A 16178-nucleotide genomic window follows, 5' to 3' on the forward strand; every position below is an offset into this window, starting at 1 on the left:
TAGTAAAAACACTTACATTTCATCTTAAAGTCATTACTTTTTTTGTAGTCATAAGTAAAGTTTGTTTTTCTGTCAAAAGAATAACTTAATTTAGTTACAACTCAATGGGGAAATGGTAACGCAACCACACGTGTATGACGTGTCTTGTGGTAAAACTGCCGACCAATCAAAATGCAGTGGGAAGAGATCCAGCTCCGCCCCTGGATCTGAATCCAACCCCGCCCCCTGGATGTCGTGTTCTGCAGTGAGGCATAGGTTCGAATCCCGCAAGAGACATGAAAATTAAAGTGATGATAAACCTTGAAAAAGTGGAGAATTATGTGTAAACAATGTTGAGAAGATAAAAGAGTGGATAGAAAATTGATATAGTGTACGTTTTTCTTCATTTTTTCTCCTTTTCTCCCCTCTCTTTCCCCCCTCTTTCCTCTCTCTTTTCTTTTCTTCCCCCCCACAAGCAGTCCATTTTGCCCCTTTTTTGGCCGAGTGGTTAAGGCGATGGACTGCTAATCCATTGTGCTCTGCACGCGTGGGTTCGAATCCCATCCTCGTCGTCTGTCTGTCGTTGTGAAGCTGAACTGTCTTTAACATGCCACATTGCCGATGGTTACGTTGTTTCCCACACCTCTAGGAGTAGAGAAATCAGTGTGTTTTCTTTTCACCAGTTTTGAAGTGCTTACTCGCCAGAGTCTCTGGCGGACACTTGAGTGTTTTCAGACTCTAAAGTCCATGCTTTGTGCCAACTGTCTAGAAAGTGGTAAAGACAGGGTTGAGTGGTTCCTTTGTTGATGTTTGATGAAAGAGGAACAAAACAGTAATCATAACAACTGAATAACATTAGCGGAATGGTTAAAAACATGCGTTTTCTCTAGCACAATTTCTATAGGTCAGTGCTAAAGCGTTTAAACGCAAATAGGGCAGTCTAACGGTTCACTTGGACATTATCACGACAGCTTTAACTGTGGTGAAGTATAACACATGATGCTTTTTCAATTCTTCAGCCACTTTTCTTCTGTGAGGGGGTATAGCTCAGTGGTAGAGCATTTGACTGCAGATCAAGAGGTCCCCGGTTCAAATCCGGGTGCCCCCTTGGCTATACGCCTGTATGTCCGTCTTTTGGCGCGCTAATATTTCTGACTCAAAGTTCATCCTGGATCCTTTTAACATAGGGGTAGGCAAACGTCGGTCCTGGAGTGCAGCAGTCCTGCAGAGTTTAGCTCCAGCTCAAATCAAGCACACATGAACAGGCTAACCAAGGTCTAAAGGGTCACCTGAGAACTACAGGTGGATGAGGTTTAATCAGGGTTGGAAGTAAAATCTCCAGGACTGCAGCACTTCTGGACCGGCGTTGCCGACCCCTGTACTACGCTAAAGACGAGCATACACTGTGCCATTTCAGCACAGTCGTGGCTAAATGCCAACCTACACTTAACGAGTAAATCCCATGCGACGTGAAGCCAAAGCTCACGAATTGCATGCTCACACTCTACCAGGGGTCTCCGACCCTGCTCCTGGTGAGCTTCCGCCCTGCAGATTTTAGCTCCAACCCCAATGAAACATAGTTGAAGCAGCTTATCAAGGTTTTCAGGATTGCTTGATAATTACAGAGAGGTGTGTTGGAGGTGTGTTGAAACTGAAGTCTGCAGGAAGGTAGCCGACCAGAAGCAGGTTTGGAGATACCTGCACAATTCGGTCAGATCGCAGAGCTGCGACTTGACTGCTCACACTTCACGTCTGAAACAAATCGGTGAGATACCCGAACTAAGAAGTGTGTGGCTGTTTGCCAGTTTCAGAATCAGCATCCATGCATTCCTGGGAAATGCGCCGCCTTTCTCATACAGTTTGTGCGGTTCCTTCAAGCGATCGCAAAATATGTGGCAAAATCCGTTTATACAACCAAGTACCACAGCGTGTAGGTTTCTGTAGTGTAGTGGTTATCACGCGTTCACACGCGAAAGGTCCTCGGTTCGAAACCGGGCAGAAACAGCGCGTTCCTTTTGATACGCTGCGAGTTAAAAGCCTCTCTTGAGACACGTTACTCCTTGTGTCATGAAGCACTTTTAAGGTTACACACAGTTCCGCCCGTCACATTCGCTTCACGCTTGAAAGGTGGCCAGTTCGCAAGTGGGCGAAAAGCATTGCCCCTTTGGGGAGTGTTGCACAGAGAGAAAATGTGTGGCTAAATCTATCAAAATAACCAAAGAATCCACACGAACAGGTTTCTGTGGTGATGTGGTTATCACAAAAAGTCCTCGGTTCGACTGAAATAAACACTTTGTTAGAGATATGACAGGGTTTTGGTCATGTTGATTTAAGTACCTCAACAGTTACATCAGTTTTATGCACGTTATTTTAAACCTGATCGTCTGTTAGTGTTAGTTGAACGTAAGACAGGAAAGTGTACTGAGGTTTAGTCAACATTACCCAGCCAGTTGGCTGTGTAGAGAAGCCAATGAAAACCTCTTGTTCCCTTTACATAAAGTCTTGAATGTCTCGTTTGTTTTTTGTCTGTTTCATGTTGAAATCCGTTGAAAACAATTTTGAAAAAGAATAAAGGTCAATCCTTGATAATATCTCTAAACATGTCTAAGGCGATGGATTGCTCATGCACAGTTCTCTTCAGGCGTTTACCTTCCGTTAGGCCAAAATGAACACTTTCAAAAAGGTAACGTTTAATTAAATCAACAACGGAAACTATTTGATTCACACTACTACGTACTTGCTGGTAATTTAGGAATCGCACAATGCCCAACCGCAGGGGTTCCGACAAAGTTTCACGTGACGAGGTGGCCGAGTGGTTAAGGCGATGGACTGCTAATCCATTGTGCTCTGCACGCGTGGGTTCGAATCCAATCCTCGTCGTCTGTCTGTCGTTGTGAAGCTGAACTGTCTTTAACATGCCACATTGCCGATGGTTACGTTGTTTCCCACACCTCTAGGAGTAGAGAAATCAGTGTGTTTTCTTTTCACCAGTTTTGAAGTGCTTATGTCACAAGGTGACGATCTTTTAGGCGGAACCAAAAATTTGGAAAGTTTTGGTTCCGCCCGGATGTTTCCGCCCGGACCGGTAAGAGAAAACACCGGACATCCGGTAGCGTCGCGAACGCTGTAATCGGCCAAATTACATACAGCTGAGAGTCATTAAGAGGAGCGCCGGGTGATTGGACGATGGCAACACTCAGGAGAGTATTTCAGGGCAGTTTAAACCACAGTTTAGAGATCACACGAGAGACTCAGACACGAGAGGCGAGTGACACGGGGAAGCTCCTTTGCCAAAGGCAGACAAAGACACGCACCTTTTGAAGAGCCCGAAGCTCTGTTGATCCGGCGACCGCTGAAGCGGGCGGAAAGAGGACAGAGTCACAGAGGGTGAAAGGAAGGCAAGCGGTGGATCTTTTGAAAGGAGCACCCCGAAATCGCTTATTATTCCTGTTGGTGGTGTGTATCGTAGTGCTGAGTTGGGCTCACCGGGTATGCGGTTTTGGATTGTTGTATTTGCTCTCTCTCTCGTTTGGATTATAGCCTTACATTGAGGAAGATACCGAAGACCTTATAGGTAGAAGAATTAAACGAATACTGACTTTGGATGAAAGCAACGAAGGAAGGAAAGACGCACCATTGTGAGTATACGATTGTGGAAAAGTGGTGTTGGTGGCTGAAAGCCATTTTGTCTATGCATCTAGAGTCCTAGCAGTGTGAGATAAACCCTGGGGAGCGTGGGACGAAGAAAGTACAGCAGCTGTGAGTAACGGAGTCTCTTTATGGATGTGTTGTACATATATTTGACCTGTATATCTCTTTGAGTGTTTTTGGAAGAGAGCGGGTGGCCCTACCCCTGAACCAGCGCGGTGGGTGAGCCAAAGGGTCTTTGTGCTGAAACAGCTCCAGTGACGAAAACAAGCACTAGGCCAAGTTACCATCTCCATATTCTTCGTCCAGAGTGAGGTGAAGGAAGACGGGCGTCTATTGTAAGCACTGAGCGTGGTGGGTGAGTCTTGGATGTAGAAATTTTCACTTGAAGTGGTGCTGTGTAATGCTGTGTATTGCAGTGAGATTGCTATTGTCTTGTCTGACGTACCCCCGCCTCCAGTCACTCGTTCTTGAGACGACGAAGAGGAAGAACGGTTCTAGAGTAAGACCTGTATATAAATATGCTGTGAGTGTGTTCCAGTCTTAAAATCTCAGAGTGGCGTCTCGAAGTATTTTCCCAGCCAAACGCTCGGCGGACTTGAGTTTAGGAGTGGCGGTGAAGAACTGTGCTATTGACGGTGTGTGGATATTACCTATAATATTGCTACCTTACCTGTGTCCTTTTATCATCACAGAGTTGGAGGCGAAGGAGATCCGCCGCCCCGAGGTCTCGACGAAAGGGCGCCCCGGTCCAGTTTTCGATTGACCAACGGGTCTCGAGGAAAGGGCAGCGCTCGACCCGGTGTGCCGGCGTGACGTTCTCGCCCCTCTGTAGACCAACGAGCTCGCCGAGAGGGTTTTGGCCCCCGGCGTCACATAGGAAACCACTGTCTAGCTGACGCATCGCGCAGCCAGTTACCGTAAGTCCGCCACCCTGTTAAAGTAATATACGACCTGTTAAAACTGCCAAATCAACGGGGAAGAGGAGTGTGTTGTGAGAGCTGTGCAGAGAGCCATACCTACCCAAAGCGGTAGTCAGCGCAGAGGTGAGAGAACCATTGGAGACCGATTCATTGTGCCTTTATGTCCCAGCAGTCATCTGTGGAGAGAGAGAGAAAGAGCCAGCGTGAACGCTGAGATATCGGACTGTGAAGAGAGAGCCATACCTACCCTAAGCTGTAGTCAGCGCAGAGTCCTCTGTGGAGAGAGAGAGAGCCAGCGTGAGCACTGAGATACTGAACTGTGCAGAGAGCCATACCTACCCAAAGCTGTAGTCAGCGCAGAGGTGAGAGAACCATTGGAAAACCGATTCATTGTGCCTTTGTGTCCCAGCAGTCATCTGTGGAGAGAGAGAGAGAAAGAGCCAGCGTGAACCCTGAGAAGCCGAGCTGTGAAGAGAGCCTAGAGGGGCCGTTATTTTAAGTTCCCTTTTCCCCTTCCCTATTTAATATTTTTAAGTAATTTAATAAAGTATATTTTAATTTTATGCTTACCTTGTGTGTCTGGTCATTGGGGTGGCTTTGGGAATCTCCTCGAGGTGGAGAAAGGGGCGTGACCTTATTTACACCTGGGTCCACCCCTACCTGTGACACTTACTCGCCAGAGTCTCTGGCGGACACTTGAGTGTTTTCAGACTCTAAAGTCCATGCTTTGTGCCAACTGTCTAGAAAGTGGTAAAGACAGGGTTGAGTGGTTCCTTTGTTGATGTTTGATGAAAGAGGAACAAAACAGTAATCATAACAACTGAATAACATTAGCGGAATGGTTAAAAACATGCGTTTTCTCTAGCACAATTTCTATAGGTCAGTGCTAAAGCGTTTAAACGCAAATAGGGCAGTCTAACGGTTCACTTGGACATTATCACGACAGCTTTAACTGTGGTGAAGTATAACACATGATGCTTTTTCAATTCTTCAGCCACTTTTCTTCTGTGAGGGGGTATAGCTCAGTGGTAGAGCATTTGACTGCAGATCAAGAGGTCCCCGGTTCAAATCCGGGTGCCCCCTTGGCTATACGCCTGTATGTCCGTCTTTTGGCGCGCTAATATTTCTGACTCAAAGTTCATCCTGGATCCTTTTAACATAGGGGTAGGCAAACGTCGGTCCTGGAGTGCAGCAGTCCTGCAGAGTTTAGCTCCAGCTCAAATCAAGCACACATGAACAGGCTAACCAAGGTCTAAAGGGTCACCTGAGAACTACAGGTGGATGAGGTTTAATCAGGGTTGGAAGTAAAATCTCCAGGACTGCAGCACTTCTGGACCGGCGTTGCCGACCCCTGTACTACGCTAAAGACGAGCATACACTGTGCCATTTCAGCACAGTCGTGGCTAAATGCCAACCTACACTTAACGAGTAAATCCCATGCGACGTGAAGCCAAAGCTCACGAATTGCATGCTCACACTCTACCAGGGGTCTCCGACCCTGCTCCTGGTGAGCTTCCGCCCTGCAGATTTTAGCTCCAACCCCAATGAAACATAGTTGAAGCAGCTTATCAAGGTTTTCAGGATTGCTTGATAATTACAGAGAGGTGTGTTGGAGGTGTGTTGAAACTGAAGTCTGCAGGAAGGTAGCCGACCAGAAGCAGGTTTGGAGATACCTGCACAATTCGGTCAGATCGCAGAGCTGCGACTTGACTGCTCACACTTCACGTCTGAAACAAATCGGTGAGATACCCGAACTAAGAAGTGTGTGGCTGTTTGCCAGTTTCAGAATCAGCATCCATGCATTCCTGGGAAATGCGCCGCCTTTCTCATACAGTTTGTGCGGTTCCTTCAAGCGATCGCAAAATATGTGGCAAAATCCGTTTATACAACCAAGTACCACAGCGTGTAGGTTTCTGTAGTGTAGTGGTTATCACGTTCGCCTCACACGCGAAAGGTCCTCGGTTCGAAACCGGGCAGAAACAGCGCGTTCCTTTTGATACGCTGCGAGTTAAAAGCCTCTCTTGAGACACGTTACTCCTTGTGTCATGAAGCACTTTTAAGGTTACACACAGTTCCGCCCGTCACATTCGCTTCACGCTTGAAAGGTGGACAGTTCGCAAGTGGGCGAAAAGCATTGCCCCTTTGGGGAGTGTTGCACAGAGAGAAAATGTGTGGCTAAATCTATCAAAATAACCAAAGAATCCACACGAACAGGTTTCTGTGGTGATGTGGTTATCACAAAAAGTCCTCGGTTCGACTGAAATAAACACTTTGTTAGAGATATGACAGGGTTTTGGTCATGTTGATTTAAGTACCTCAACAGTTACATCAGTTTTATGCACGTTATTTTAAACCTGATCGTCTGTTAGTGTTAGTTGAACGTAAGACAGGAAAGTGTACTGAGGTTTAGTCAACATTACCCAGCCAGTTGGCTGTGTAGAGAAGCCAATGAAAACCTCTTGTTCCCTTTACATAAAGTCTTGAATGTCTCGTTTGTTTTTTGTCTGTTTCATGTTGAAATCCGTTGAAAACAATTTTGAAAAAGAATAAAGGTCAATCCTTGATAATATCTCTAAACATGTCTAAGGCGATGGATTGCTCATGCACAGTTCTCTTCAGGCGTTTACCTTCCGTTAGGCCAAAATGAACACTTTCAAAAAGGTAACGTTTAATTAAATCAACAACGGAAACTATTTGATTCACACTACTACGTACTTGCTGGTAATTTAGGAATCGCACAATGCCCAACCGCAGGGGTTCCGACAAAGTTTCACGTGACGAGGTGGCCGAGTGGTTAAGGCGATGGACTGCTAATCCATTGTGCTCTGCACGCGTGGGTTCGAATCCCATCCTCGTCGTCTGTCTGTCGTTGTGAAGCTGAACTGTCTTTAACATGCCACATTGCCGATGGTCATGGGCGTAGATTTAGGGTGGGACGCTAGGGACATGTCCCTAGCAATATTCAGGGAAGACTGAATTGTCCCTAGCAATAATTTCGACCAAACAATTAATCTGTATTTATATATAACCACTAATGTCCGTCTTATTCTTGTGTTTTCTATTTTTTACTTTCCTTTTTTAATTATATATTTTTTCAGGAATCATTTAAATGAGATTAAAAATCTTTTGCAATCCCGTTCTGTAAAAATGACGCTCTATGTGGTACACAAACGGTTAACAGCTTTCGTTCTTTGCAATGCCCGCCTCCGTAACTCACATCGGTAATATGATTGGCTTTGCATTTCTTTAGTCCCGCCTCTCTACTCACATTGCTAATATGATTGGATTAGCATTTCTTGAGTCCCGCCGCTTTAAATCACATCACTTTATGGGCTTGTCTTTACTCGCTACGTGTGATAGGATGGTTTCACTTTGTACAACGCGTCAAAGTTCACTCAACAAGACGCGCGTGATTATTCGGGCTACAGGTAAGTGAGGAAGAAAGTATTATTATACCCACTGTAACTGTTTCATGCACAAAATACGGAACAAGTTGTGTCACATAATGATTCAAGGACAGTGTTTTCAACAATACACGACAATCCCATGTTAACCTGACGAGTTGCAAACTTTTGTCAACCTTTTATAAATGGGGTAGCAAGGTTATTTAGGGGGTCCCTAATCCATGAAAGAAAATAACCCCAACATGGTAAAAACAGGAAACAGCATGATACACATACCAACTTCAACACTGGGATTTTTTTGGCAAAATTAAATTAAGAATGAAATATTAATTGCATATTCTTCATTGTTATAAAGTAAATATGGATTCATATATGTTACAATATGATTTTTTTTTGACAAGACTTAAACAGTTACTGTTTATTAGGCTCTAGGACATAACGAATTGTTATTGTTTATTTTAGTACATTAAATTTGGGATGGCACCGGGGGTGGCGAGTCAGATGTCACTGAGTAAAGTGCATACTGAGTTGTCTGTTGTTTATGTCAAGTAAACGGTGATAAACAGTTTTTGCAATGCGACCATTTTATTTATGTCCCCACCAATGCCAGAATCAAACCTACGCCCTTGCCGATGGTTACGTTGTTTCCCACACCTCTAGGAGTAGAGAAATCAGTGTGTTTTCTTTTCACCAGTTTTGAAGTGCTTACTCGCCAGAGTCTCTGGCGGACACTTGAGTGTTTTCAGACTCTAAAGTCCATGCTTTGTGCCAACTGTCTAGAAAGTGGTAAAGACAGGGTTGAGTGGTTCCTTTGTTGATGTTTGATGAAAGAGGAACAAAACAGTAATCATAACAACTGAATAACATTAGCGGAATGGTTAAAAACATGCGTTTTCTCTAGCACAATTTCTATAGGTCAGTGCTAAAGCGTTTAAACGCAAATAGGGCAGTCTAACGGTTCACTTGGACATTATCACGACAGCTTTAACTGTGGTGAAGTATAACACATGATGCTTTTTCAATTCTTCAGCCACTTTTCTTCTGTGAGGGGGTATAGCTCAGTGGTAGAGCATTTGACTGCAGATCAAGAGGTCCCCGGTTCAAATCCGGGTGCCCCCTTGGCTATACGCCTGTATGTCCGTCTTTTGGCGCGCTAATATTTCTGACTCAAAGTTCATCCTGGATCCTTTTAACATAGGGGTAGGCAAACGTCGGTCCTGGAGTGCAGCAGTCCTGCAGAGTTTAGCTCCAGCTCAAATCAAGCACACATGAACAGGCTAACCAAGGTCTAAAGGGTCACCTGAGAACTACAGGTGGATGAGGTTTAATCAGGGTTGGAAGTAAAATCTCCAGGACTGCAGCACTTCTGGACCGGCGTTGCCGACCCCTGTACTACGCTAAAGACGAGCATACACTGTGCCATTTCAGCACAGTCGTGGCTAAATGCCAACCTACACTTAACGAGTAAATCCCATGCGACGTGAAGCCAAAGCTCACGAATTGCATGCTCACACTCTACCAGGGGTCTCCGACCCTGCTCCTGGTGAGCTTCCGCCCTGCAGATTTTAGCTCCAACCCCAATGAAACATAGTTGAAGCAGCTTATCAAGGTTTTCAGGATTGCTTGATAATTACAGAGAGGTGTGTTGGAGGTGTGTTGAAACTGAAGTCTGCAGGAAGGTAGCCGACCAGAAGCAGGTTTGGAGATACCTGCACAATTCGGTCAGATCGCAGAGCTGCGACTTGACTGCTCACACTTCACGTCTGAAACAAATCGGTGAGATACCCGAACTAAGAAGTGTGTGGCTGTTTGCCAGTTTCAGAATCAGCATCCATGCATTCCTGGGAAATGCGCCGCCTTTCTCATACAGTTTGTGCGGTTCCTTCAAGCGATCGCAAAATATGTGGCAAAATCCGTTTATACAACCAAGTACCACAGCGTGTAGGTTTCTGTAGTGTAGTGGTTATCACGCGTTCACACGCGAAAGGTCCTCGGTTCGAAACCGGGCAGAAACAGCGCGTTCCTTTTGATACGCTGCGAGTTAAAAGCCTCTCTTGAGACACGTTACTCCTTGTGTCATGAAGCACTTTTAAGGTTACACACAGTTCCGCCCGTCACATTCGCTTCACGCTTGAAAGGTGGCCAGTTCGCAAGTGGGCGAAAAGCATTGCCCCTTTGGGGAGTGTTGCACAGAGAGAAAATGTGTGGCTAAATCTATCAAAATAACCAAAGAATCCACACGAACAGGTTTCTGTGGTGATGTGGTTATCACAAAAAGTCCTCGGTTCGACTGAAATAAACACTTTGTTAGAGATATGACAGGGTTTTGGTCATGTTGATTTAAGTACCTCAACAGTTACATCAGTTTTATGCACGTTATTTTAAACCTGATCGTCTGTTAGTGTTAGTTGAACGTAAGACAGGAAAGTGTACTGAGGTTTAGTCAACATTACCCAGCCAGTTGGCTGTGTAGAGAAGCCAATGAAAACCTCTTGTTCCCTTTACATAAAGTCTTGAATGTCTCGTTTGTTTTTTGTCTGTTTCATGTTGAAATCCGTTGAAAACAATTTTGAAAAAGAATAAAGGTCAATCCTTGATAATATCTCTAAACATGTCTAAGGCGATGGATTGCTCATGCACAGTTCTCTTCAGGCGTTTACCTTCCGTTAGGCCAAAATGAACACTTTCAAAAAGGTAACGTTTAATTAAATCAACAACGGAAACTATTTGATTCACACTACTACGTACTTGCTGGTAATTTAGGAATCGCACAATGCCCAACCGCAGGGGTTCCGACAAAGTTTCACGTGACGAGGTGGCCGAGTGGTTAAGGCGATGGACTGCTAATCCATTGTGCTCTGCACGCGTCGGTTCGAATCCCATCCTCGTCGTCCGTCTGTCGTTGTGAAGCTGAACTGTCTTTAACATGCCACATTGCCGATGGTTACGTTGTTTCCCACACCTCTAGGAGTAGAGAAATCAGTGTGTTTTCTTTTCACCAGTTTTGAAGTGCTTACTCGCCAGAGTCTCTGGCGGACACTTGAGTGTTTTCAGACTCTAAAGTCCATGCTTTGTGCCAACTGTCTAGAAAGTGGTAAAGACAGGGTTGAGTGGTTCCTTTGTTGATGTTTGATGAAAGAGGAACAAAACAGTAATCATAACAACTGAATAACATTAGCGGAATGGTTAAAAACATGCGTTTTCTCTAGCACAATTTCTATAGGTCACTGCTAAAGCGTTTAAACGTAAATAGGGCAGTCTAACGGTTCACTTGGACATTATCACGACAGCTTTAACTGTGGTGAAGTATAACACATGATGCTTTTTCAATTCTTCAGCCACTTTTCTTCTGTAAGGGGGTATAGCTCAGTGGTAGAGCATTTGACTGCAGATCAAGAGGTCCCCGGTTCAAATCCGGGTGCCCCCTTGGCTATACGCCTGTATGTCCGTCTTTTGGCGCGCTAATATTTCTGACTCAAAGTTCATCCTGGATCCTTTTAACATAGGGGTAGGCAAACGTCGGTCCTGGAGTGCAGCAGTCTTGCAGAGTTTAGCTCCAGCTCAAATCAAGCACACATGAACAGGCTAACCAAGGTCTAAAGGGTCACCTGAGAACTACAGGTGGATGAGGTTTAATCAGGGTTGGAAGTAAAATCTCCAGGACTGCAGCACTTCTGGACCGGCGTTGCCGACCCCTGTACTACGCTAAAGACGAGCATACACTGTGCCATTTCAGCACAGTCGTGGCTAAATGCCAACCTACACTTAACGAGTAAATCCCATGCGACGTGAAGCCAAAGCTCACGAATTGCATGCTCACACTCTACCAGGGGTCTCCGACCCTGCTCCTGGTGAGCTTCCGCCCTGCAGATTTTAGCTCCAACCCCAATGAAACATAGTTGAAGCAGCTTATCAAGGTTTTCAGGATTGCTTGATAATTACAGAGAGGTGTGTTGGAGGTGTGTTGAAACTGAAGTCTGCAGGAAGGTAGCCGACCAGAAGCAGGTTTGGAGATACCTGCACAATTCGGTCAGATCGCAGAGCTGCGACTTGACTGCTCACACTTCACGTCTGAAACAAATCGGTGAGATACCCGAACTAAGAAGTGTGTGGCTGTTTGCCAGTTTCAGAATCAGCATCCATGCATTCCTGGGAAATGCGCCGCCTTTCTCATACAGTTTGTGCGGTTCCTTCAAGCGATCGCAAAATATGTGGCAAAATCCGTTTATACAACCAAGTACCACAGCGTGTAGGTTTCTGTAGTGTAGTGGTTATCACGTTCGCCTTACACGCGAAAGGTCCTCGGTTCGAAACCGGGCAGAAACAGCGCGTTCCTTTTGATACGCTGCGAGTTAAAAGCCTCTCTTGAGACACGTTACTCCTTGTGTCATGAAGCACTTTTAAGGTTACACACAGTTCCGCCCGTCACATTCGCTTCACGCTTGAAAGGTGGCCAGTTCGCAAGTGGGCGAAAAGCATTGCCCCTTTGGGGAGTGTTGCACAGAGAGAAAATGTGTGGCTAAATCTATCAAAATAACCAAAGAATCCACACGAACAGGTTTCTGTGGTGATGTGGTTATCACAAAAAGTCCTCGGTTCGACTGAAATAAACACTTTGTTAGAGATATGACAGGGTTTTGGTCATGTTGATTTAAGTACCTCAACAGTTACATCAGTTTTATGCACGTTATTTTAAACCTGATCGTCTGTTAGTGTTAGTTGAACGTAAGACAGGAAAGTGTACTGAGGTTTAGTCAACATTACCCAGCCAGTTGGCTGTGTAGAGAAGCCAATGAAAACCTCTTGTTCCCTTTACATAAAGTCTTGAATGTCTCGTTTGTTTTTTGTCTGTTTCATGTTGAAATCCGTTGAAAACAATTTTGAAAAAGAATAAAGGTCAATCCTTGATAATATCTCTAAACATGTCTAAGGCGATGGATTGCTCATGCACAGTTCTCTTCAGGCGTTTACCTTCCGTTAGGCCAAAATGAACACTTTCAAAAAGGTAACGTTTAATTAAATCAACAACGGAAACTATTTGATTCACACTACTACGTACTTGCTGGTAATTTAGGAATCGCACAATGCCCAACCGCAGGGGTTCCGACAAAGTTTCACGTGACGAGGTGGCCGAGTGGTTAAGGCGATGGACTGCTAATCCATTGTGCTCTGCACGCGTCGGTTCGAATCCCATCCTCGTCGTCCGTCTGTCGTTGTGAAGCTGAACTGTCTTTAACATGCCACGTTGCCGATGGTTACGTTGTTTCCCACACCTCTAGGAGTAGAGAAATCAGTGTGTTTTCTTTTCACCAGTTTTGAAGTGCTTACTCGCCAGAGTCTCTGGTGGACACTTGAGTGTTTTCAGACTCTAAAGTCCATGCTTTGTGCCAACTGTCTAGAAAGTGGTAAAGACAGGGTTGAGTGGTTCCTTTGTTGATGTTTGATGAAAGAGGAACAAAACAGTAATCATAACAACTGAATAACATTAGCGGAATGGTTAAAAACATACGTTTTCTCTAGCAAAATTTCTATAGGTCAGTGCTAAAGCGTTTAAACGCAAATAGGGCAGTCTAACGGTTCACTTGGACATTATCACGACAGCTTTAACTGTGGTGAAGTATAACACATGATGCTTTTTCAATTCTTCAGCCACGTGTCTTCTGTGAGGGGGTATAGCTCAGTGGTAGAGCATTTGACTGCAGATCAAGAGGTCCCCGGTTCAAATCCGGGTGCCCCCTTGGCTATACGCCTGTATGTCCGTCGTTTGGCGCGCTAATATTTCTGACTCAAAGTTCATCCTGGATCCTTTTAACATAGGGGTAGGCAAACGTCGGTCCTGGAGTGCAGCAGTCCTGCAGAGTTTAGCTCCAGCTCAATTCAAGCACACATGAACAGGCTAACCAAGGTCTAAAGGGTCACCTGAGAACTACAGGTGGATGAGGTTTAATCAGGGTTGGAAGTAAAATCTCCAGGGGCCTCATTTATCAACAGTGCGTAGAAAATGTTCTATATTTGTACCTACGAATGAAATTTAGAATGTGTCTAAGTACAAAAAAATCGGGATTTATCAAACGTGCGCACCGGGTTGTACGCACATCAGTAAGTAATCCTTGATGATAAATCCCACTTGTTCTTAAGCACCATGCTCGTGCACGTTCATGGTCATTTGCATTCCGAAACGCCTCCGATGAACCATATATGGTGACAACACCTCCCGTTTTAAGTCACGTGGTTGTGCTTTTTCCCACAGAAATTGAGTTACTGGTGGATGAGGTTAAATCCTAATAACACATCCTGTTTGGTTTAGTTAGTGCGGGAGGAATGACTAACAAAAGAAAACAAATCTACATGTGAACATGTTACCAGTGAGTTTAATTCCGTTGAATATGAGCAGAAAACACTTCCAGAAATAAAAAAAGTGGGTTGACATTGAATTAACAGCAAAAAAAAAACGCGTCACAGCACACCGACGTGAAACGAGTGCAACTGGAGGAGGACAGACAACTTTCCACCTTGGACAGCAGCATATATAACCAGCATCATTGCCGCGATCTTTGAAAACGCGCTACCGGCGGAATGGATTATTTGCCAAGTCTTCCAATAACGCAAGCTAATCCATTGCGCTGTGTCAAGCATTTGTCGGAGACTTAATTTATACAAATCACATGTAGAGCTTTCACAGATACATATCACAAATAAATCATTATACTTATTTGCTGTTACCATACTGACATTGATAATTTTTAACACCTGCTTGTGGATAAAAAATAGACACTTCTTTACTCACTGGAACAGGGTCCTATGTAGTATCGCTATTCTACCACTAGATGCTCTGCGTACGCATACTCAGAGGTGTGCGTATATTTACACACATTTCTACGTATAAGTGCAATTTGATAAATTCCACACTTTGCGTAAAACTGTTCCTACGCACACTTTACGCACACTTCTGTGCGTACGCACGTTTGATAAATGAGGCCCCAGGACTGCAGCACTTCTGGACCGGCGTTGCCGACCCCTGTACTACGCTAAAGACGAGCATACACTGTGCCATTTCAGCACAGTCGTGGCTAAATGCCAACCTACACTTAACGAGTAAATCCCATGCGACGTGAAGCCAAAGCTCACGAATTGCATGCTCACACTCTACCAGGGGTCTCCGACCCTGCTCCTGGTGAGCTTCCGCCCTGCAGATTTTAGCTCCAACCCCAATGAAACATAGTTGAAGCAGCTTATCAAGGTTTTCAGGATTGCTTGATAATTACAGAGAGGTGTGTTGGAGGTGTGTTGAAACTGAAGTCTGCAGGAAGGTAGCCGACCAGAAGCAGGTTTGGAGATACCTGCACAATTCGGTCAGATCGCAGAGCTGCGACTTGACTGCTCACACTTCACGTCTGAAACAAATCGGTGAGATACCCGAACTAAGAAGTGTGTGGCTGTTTGCCAGTTTCAGAATCAGCATCCATGCATTCCTGGGAAATGCGCCGCCTTTCTCATACAGTTTGTGCGGTTCCTTCAAGCGATCGCAAAATATGTGGCAAAATCCGTTTATACAACCAAGTACCACAGCGTGTAGGTTTCTGTAGTGTAGTGGTTATCACGTTCGCCTCACACACGAAAGGTCCTCGGTTCGAAACCGGGCAGAAACAGCGCGTTCCTTTTGATACGCTGCGAGTTAAAAGCCTCTCTTGAGACACGTTACTCCTTGTGTCATGAAGCACTTTTAAGGTTACACACAGTTCCGCCCGTCACATTCGCTTCACGCTTGAAAGGTGGACAGTTCGCAAGTGGGCGAAAAGCATTGCCCCTTTGGGGAGTGTTGCACAGAGAGAAAATGTGTGGCTAAATCTATCAAAATAACCAAAGAATCCACACGAACAGGTTTCTGTGGTGATGTGGTTATCACAAAAAGTCCTCGGTTCGACTGAAATAAACACTTTGTTAGAGATATGACAGGGTTTTGGTCATGTTGATTTAAGTACCTCAACAGTTACATCAGTTTTATGCACGTTATTTTAAACCTGATCGTCTGTTAGTGTTAGTTGAACGTAAGACAGGAAAGTGTACTGAGGTTTAGTCAACATTACCCAGCCAGTTGGCTGTGTAGAGAAGCCAATGAAAACCTCTTGTTCCCTTTACATAAAGTCTTGAATGTCTCGTTTGTTTTTTGTCTGTTTCATGTTGAAATCCGTTGAAAACAATTTTGAAAAAGAATAAAGGTCAA

At 44.8% G+C, this 16178-nt stretch overlaps 12 non-coding genes across 12 annotated transcripts; all 12 read left to right on the forward strand.

Annotated features, from left to right (window-relative positions):
* The first annotated feature begins 1015 nt into the window (after positions 1 to 1015).
* Positions 1016 to 1087, forward strand: trnac-gca (transfer RNA cysteine (anticodon GCA)). The gene has a single exon. It is a non-coding gene; the product is annotated as a tRNA-Cys (tRNA).
* Positions 1088 to 2777: 1690 nt separating this feature from the next.
* On the forward strand, positions 2778 to 2859 carry trnas-gcu (transfer RNA serine (anticodon GCU)). Its single transcript has one exon. It is a non-coding gene; the product is annotated as a tRNA-Ser (tRNA).
* Positions 2860 to 5561: 2702 nt separating this feature from the next.
* trnac-gca (transfer RNA cysteine (anticodon GCA)) lies at positions 5562 to 5633 on the forward strand. The gene has a single exon. It is a non-coding gene; the product is annotated as a tRNA-Cys (tRNA).
* An 826-nt stretch (positions 5634 to 6459) lies between these two features.
* On the forward strand, positions 6460 to 6532 carry trnav-cac (transfer RNA valine (anticodon CAC)). The gene has a single exon. It is a non-coding gene; the product is annotated as a tRNA-Val (tRNA).
* A 794-nt stretch (positions 6533 to 7326) lies between these two features.
* On the forward strand, positions 7327 to 7408 carry trnas-gcu (transfer RNA serine (anticodon GCU)). Its single transcript has one exon. It is a non-coding gene; the product is annotated as a tRNA-Ser (tRNA).
* A 1593-nt stretch (positions 7409 to 9001) lies between these two features.
* On the forward strand, positions 9002 to 9073 carry trnac-gca (transfer RNA cysteine (anticodon GCA)). Its single transcript has one exon. It is a non-coding gene; the product is annotated as a tRNA-Cys (tRNA).
* A 1690-nt stretch (positions 9074 to 10763) lies between these two features.
* On the forward strand, positions 10764 to 10845 carry trnas-gcu (transfer RNA serine (anticodon GCU)). The gene has a single exon. It is a non-coding gene; the product is annotated as a tRNA-Ser (tRNA).
* A 464-nt stretch (positions 10846 to 11309) lies between these two features.
* Positions 11310 to 11381, forward strand: trnac-gca (transfer RNA cysteine (anticodon GCA)). Its single transcript has one exon. It is a non-coding gene; the product is annotated as a tRNA-Cys (tRNA).
* Positions 11382 to 12207: 826 nt separating this feature from the next.
* trnav-uac (transfer RNA valine (anticodon UAC)) lies at positions 12208 to 12280 on the forward strand. Its single transcript has one exon. It is a non-coding gene; the product is annotated as a tRNA-Val (tRNA).
* A 794-nt stretch (positions 12281 to 13074) lies between these two features.
* trnas-gcu (transfer RNA serine (anticodon GCU)) lies at positions 13075 to 13156 on the forward strand. The gene has a single exon. It is a non-coding gene; the product is annotated as a tRNA-Ser (tRNA).
* A 464-nt stretch (positions 13157 to 13620) lies between these two features.
* Positions 13621 to 13692, forward strand: trnac-gca (transfer RNA cysteine (anticodon GCA)). The gene has a single exon. It is a non-coding gene; the product is annotated as a tRNA-Cys (tRNA).
* Positions 13693 to 15530: 1838 nt separating this feature from the next.
* On the forward strand, positions 15531 to 15603 carry trnav-cac (transfer RNA valine (anticodon CAC)). The gene has a single exon. It is a non-coding gene; the product is annotated as a tRNA-Val (tRNA).
* The last annotated feature ends 575 nt before the right edge of the window (positions 15604 to 16178 follow it).

The sequence above is a fragment of the Paramisgurnus dabryanus genome, chromosome 14, assembly GCF_030506205.2.
Source record: "Paramisgurnus dabryanus chromosome 14, PD_genome_1.1, whole genome shotgun sequence".
In the NCBI taxonomy this organism is placed as follows: domain Eukaryota; kingdom Metazoa; phylum Chordata; class Actinopteri; order Cypriniformes; family Cobitidae; genus Paramisgurnus; species Paramisgurnus dabryanus.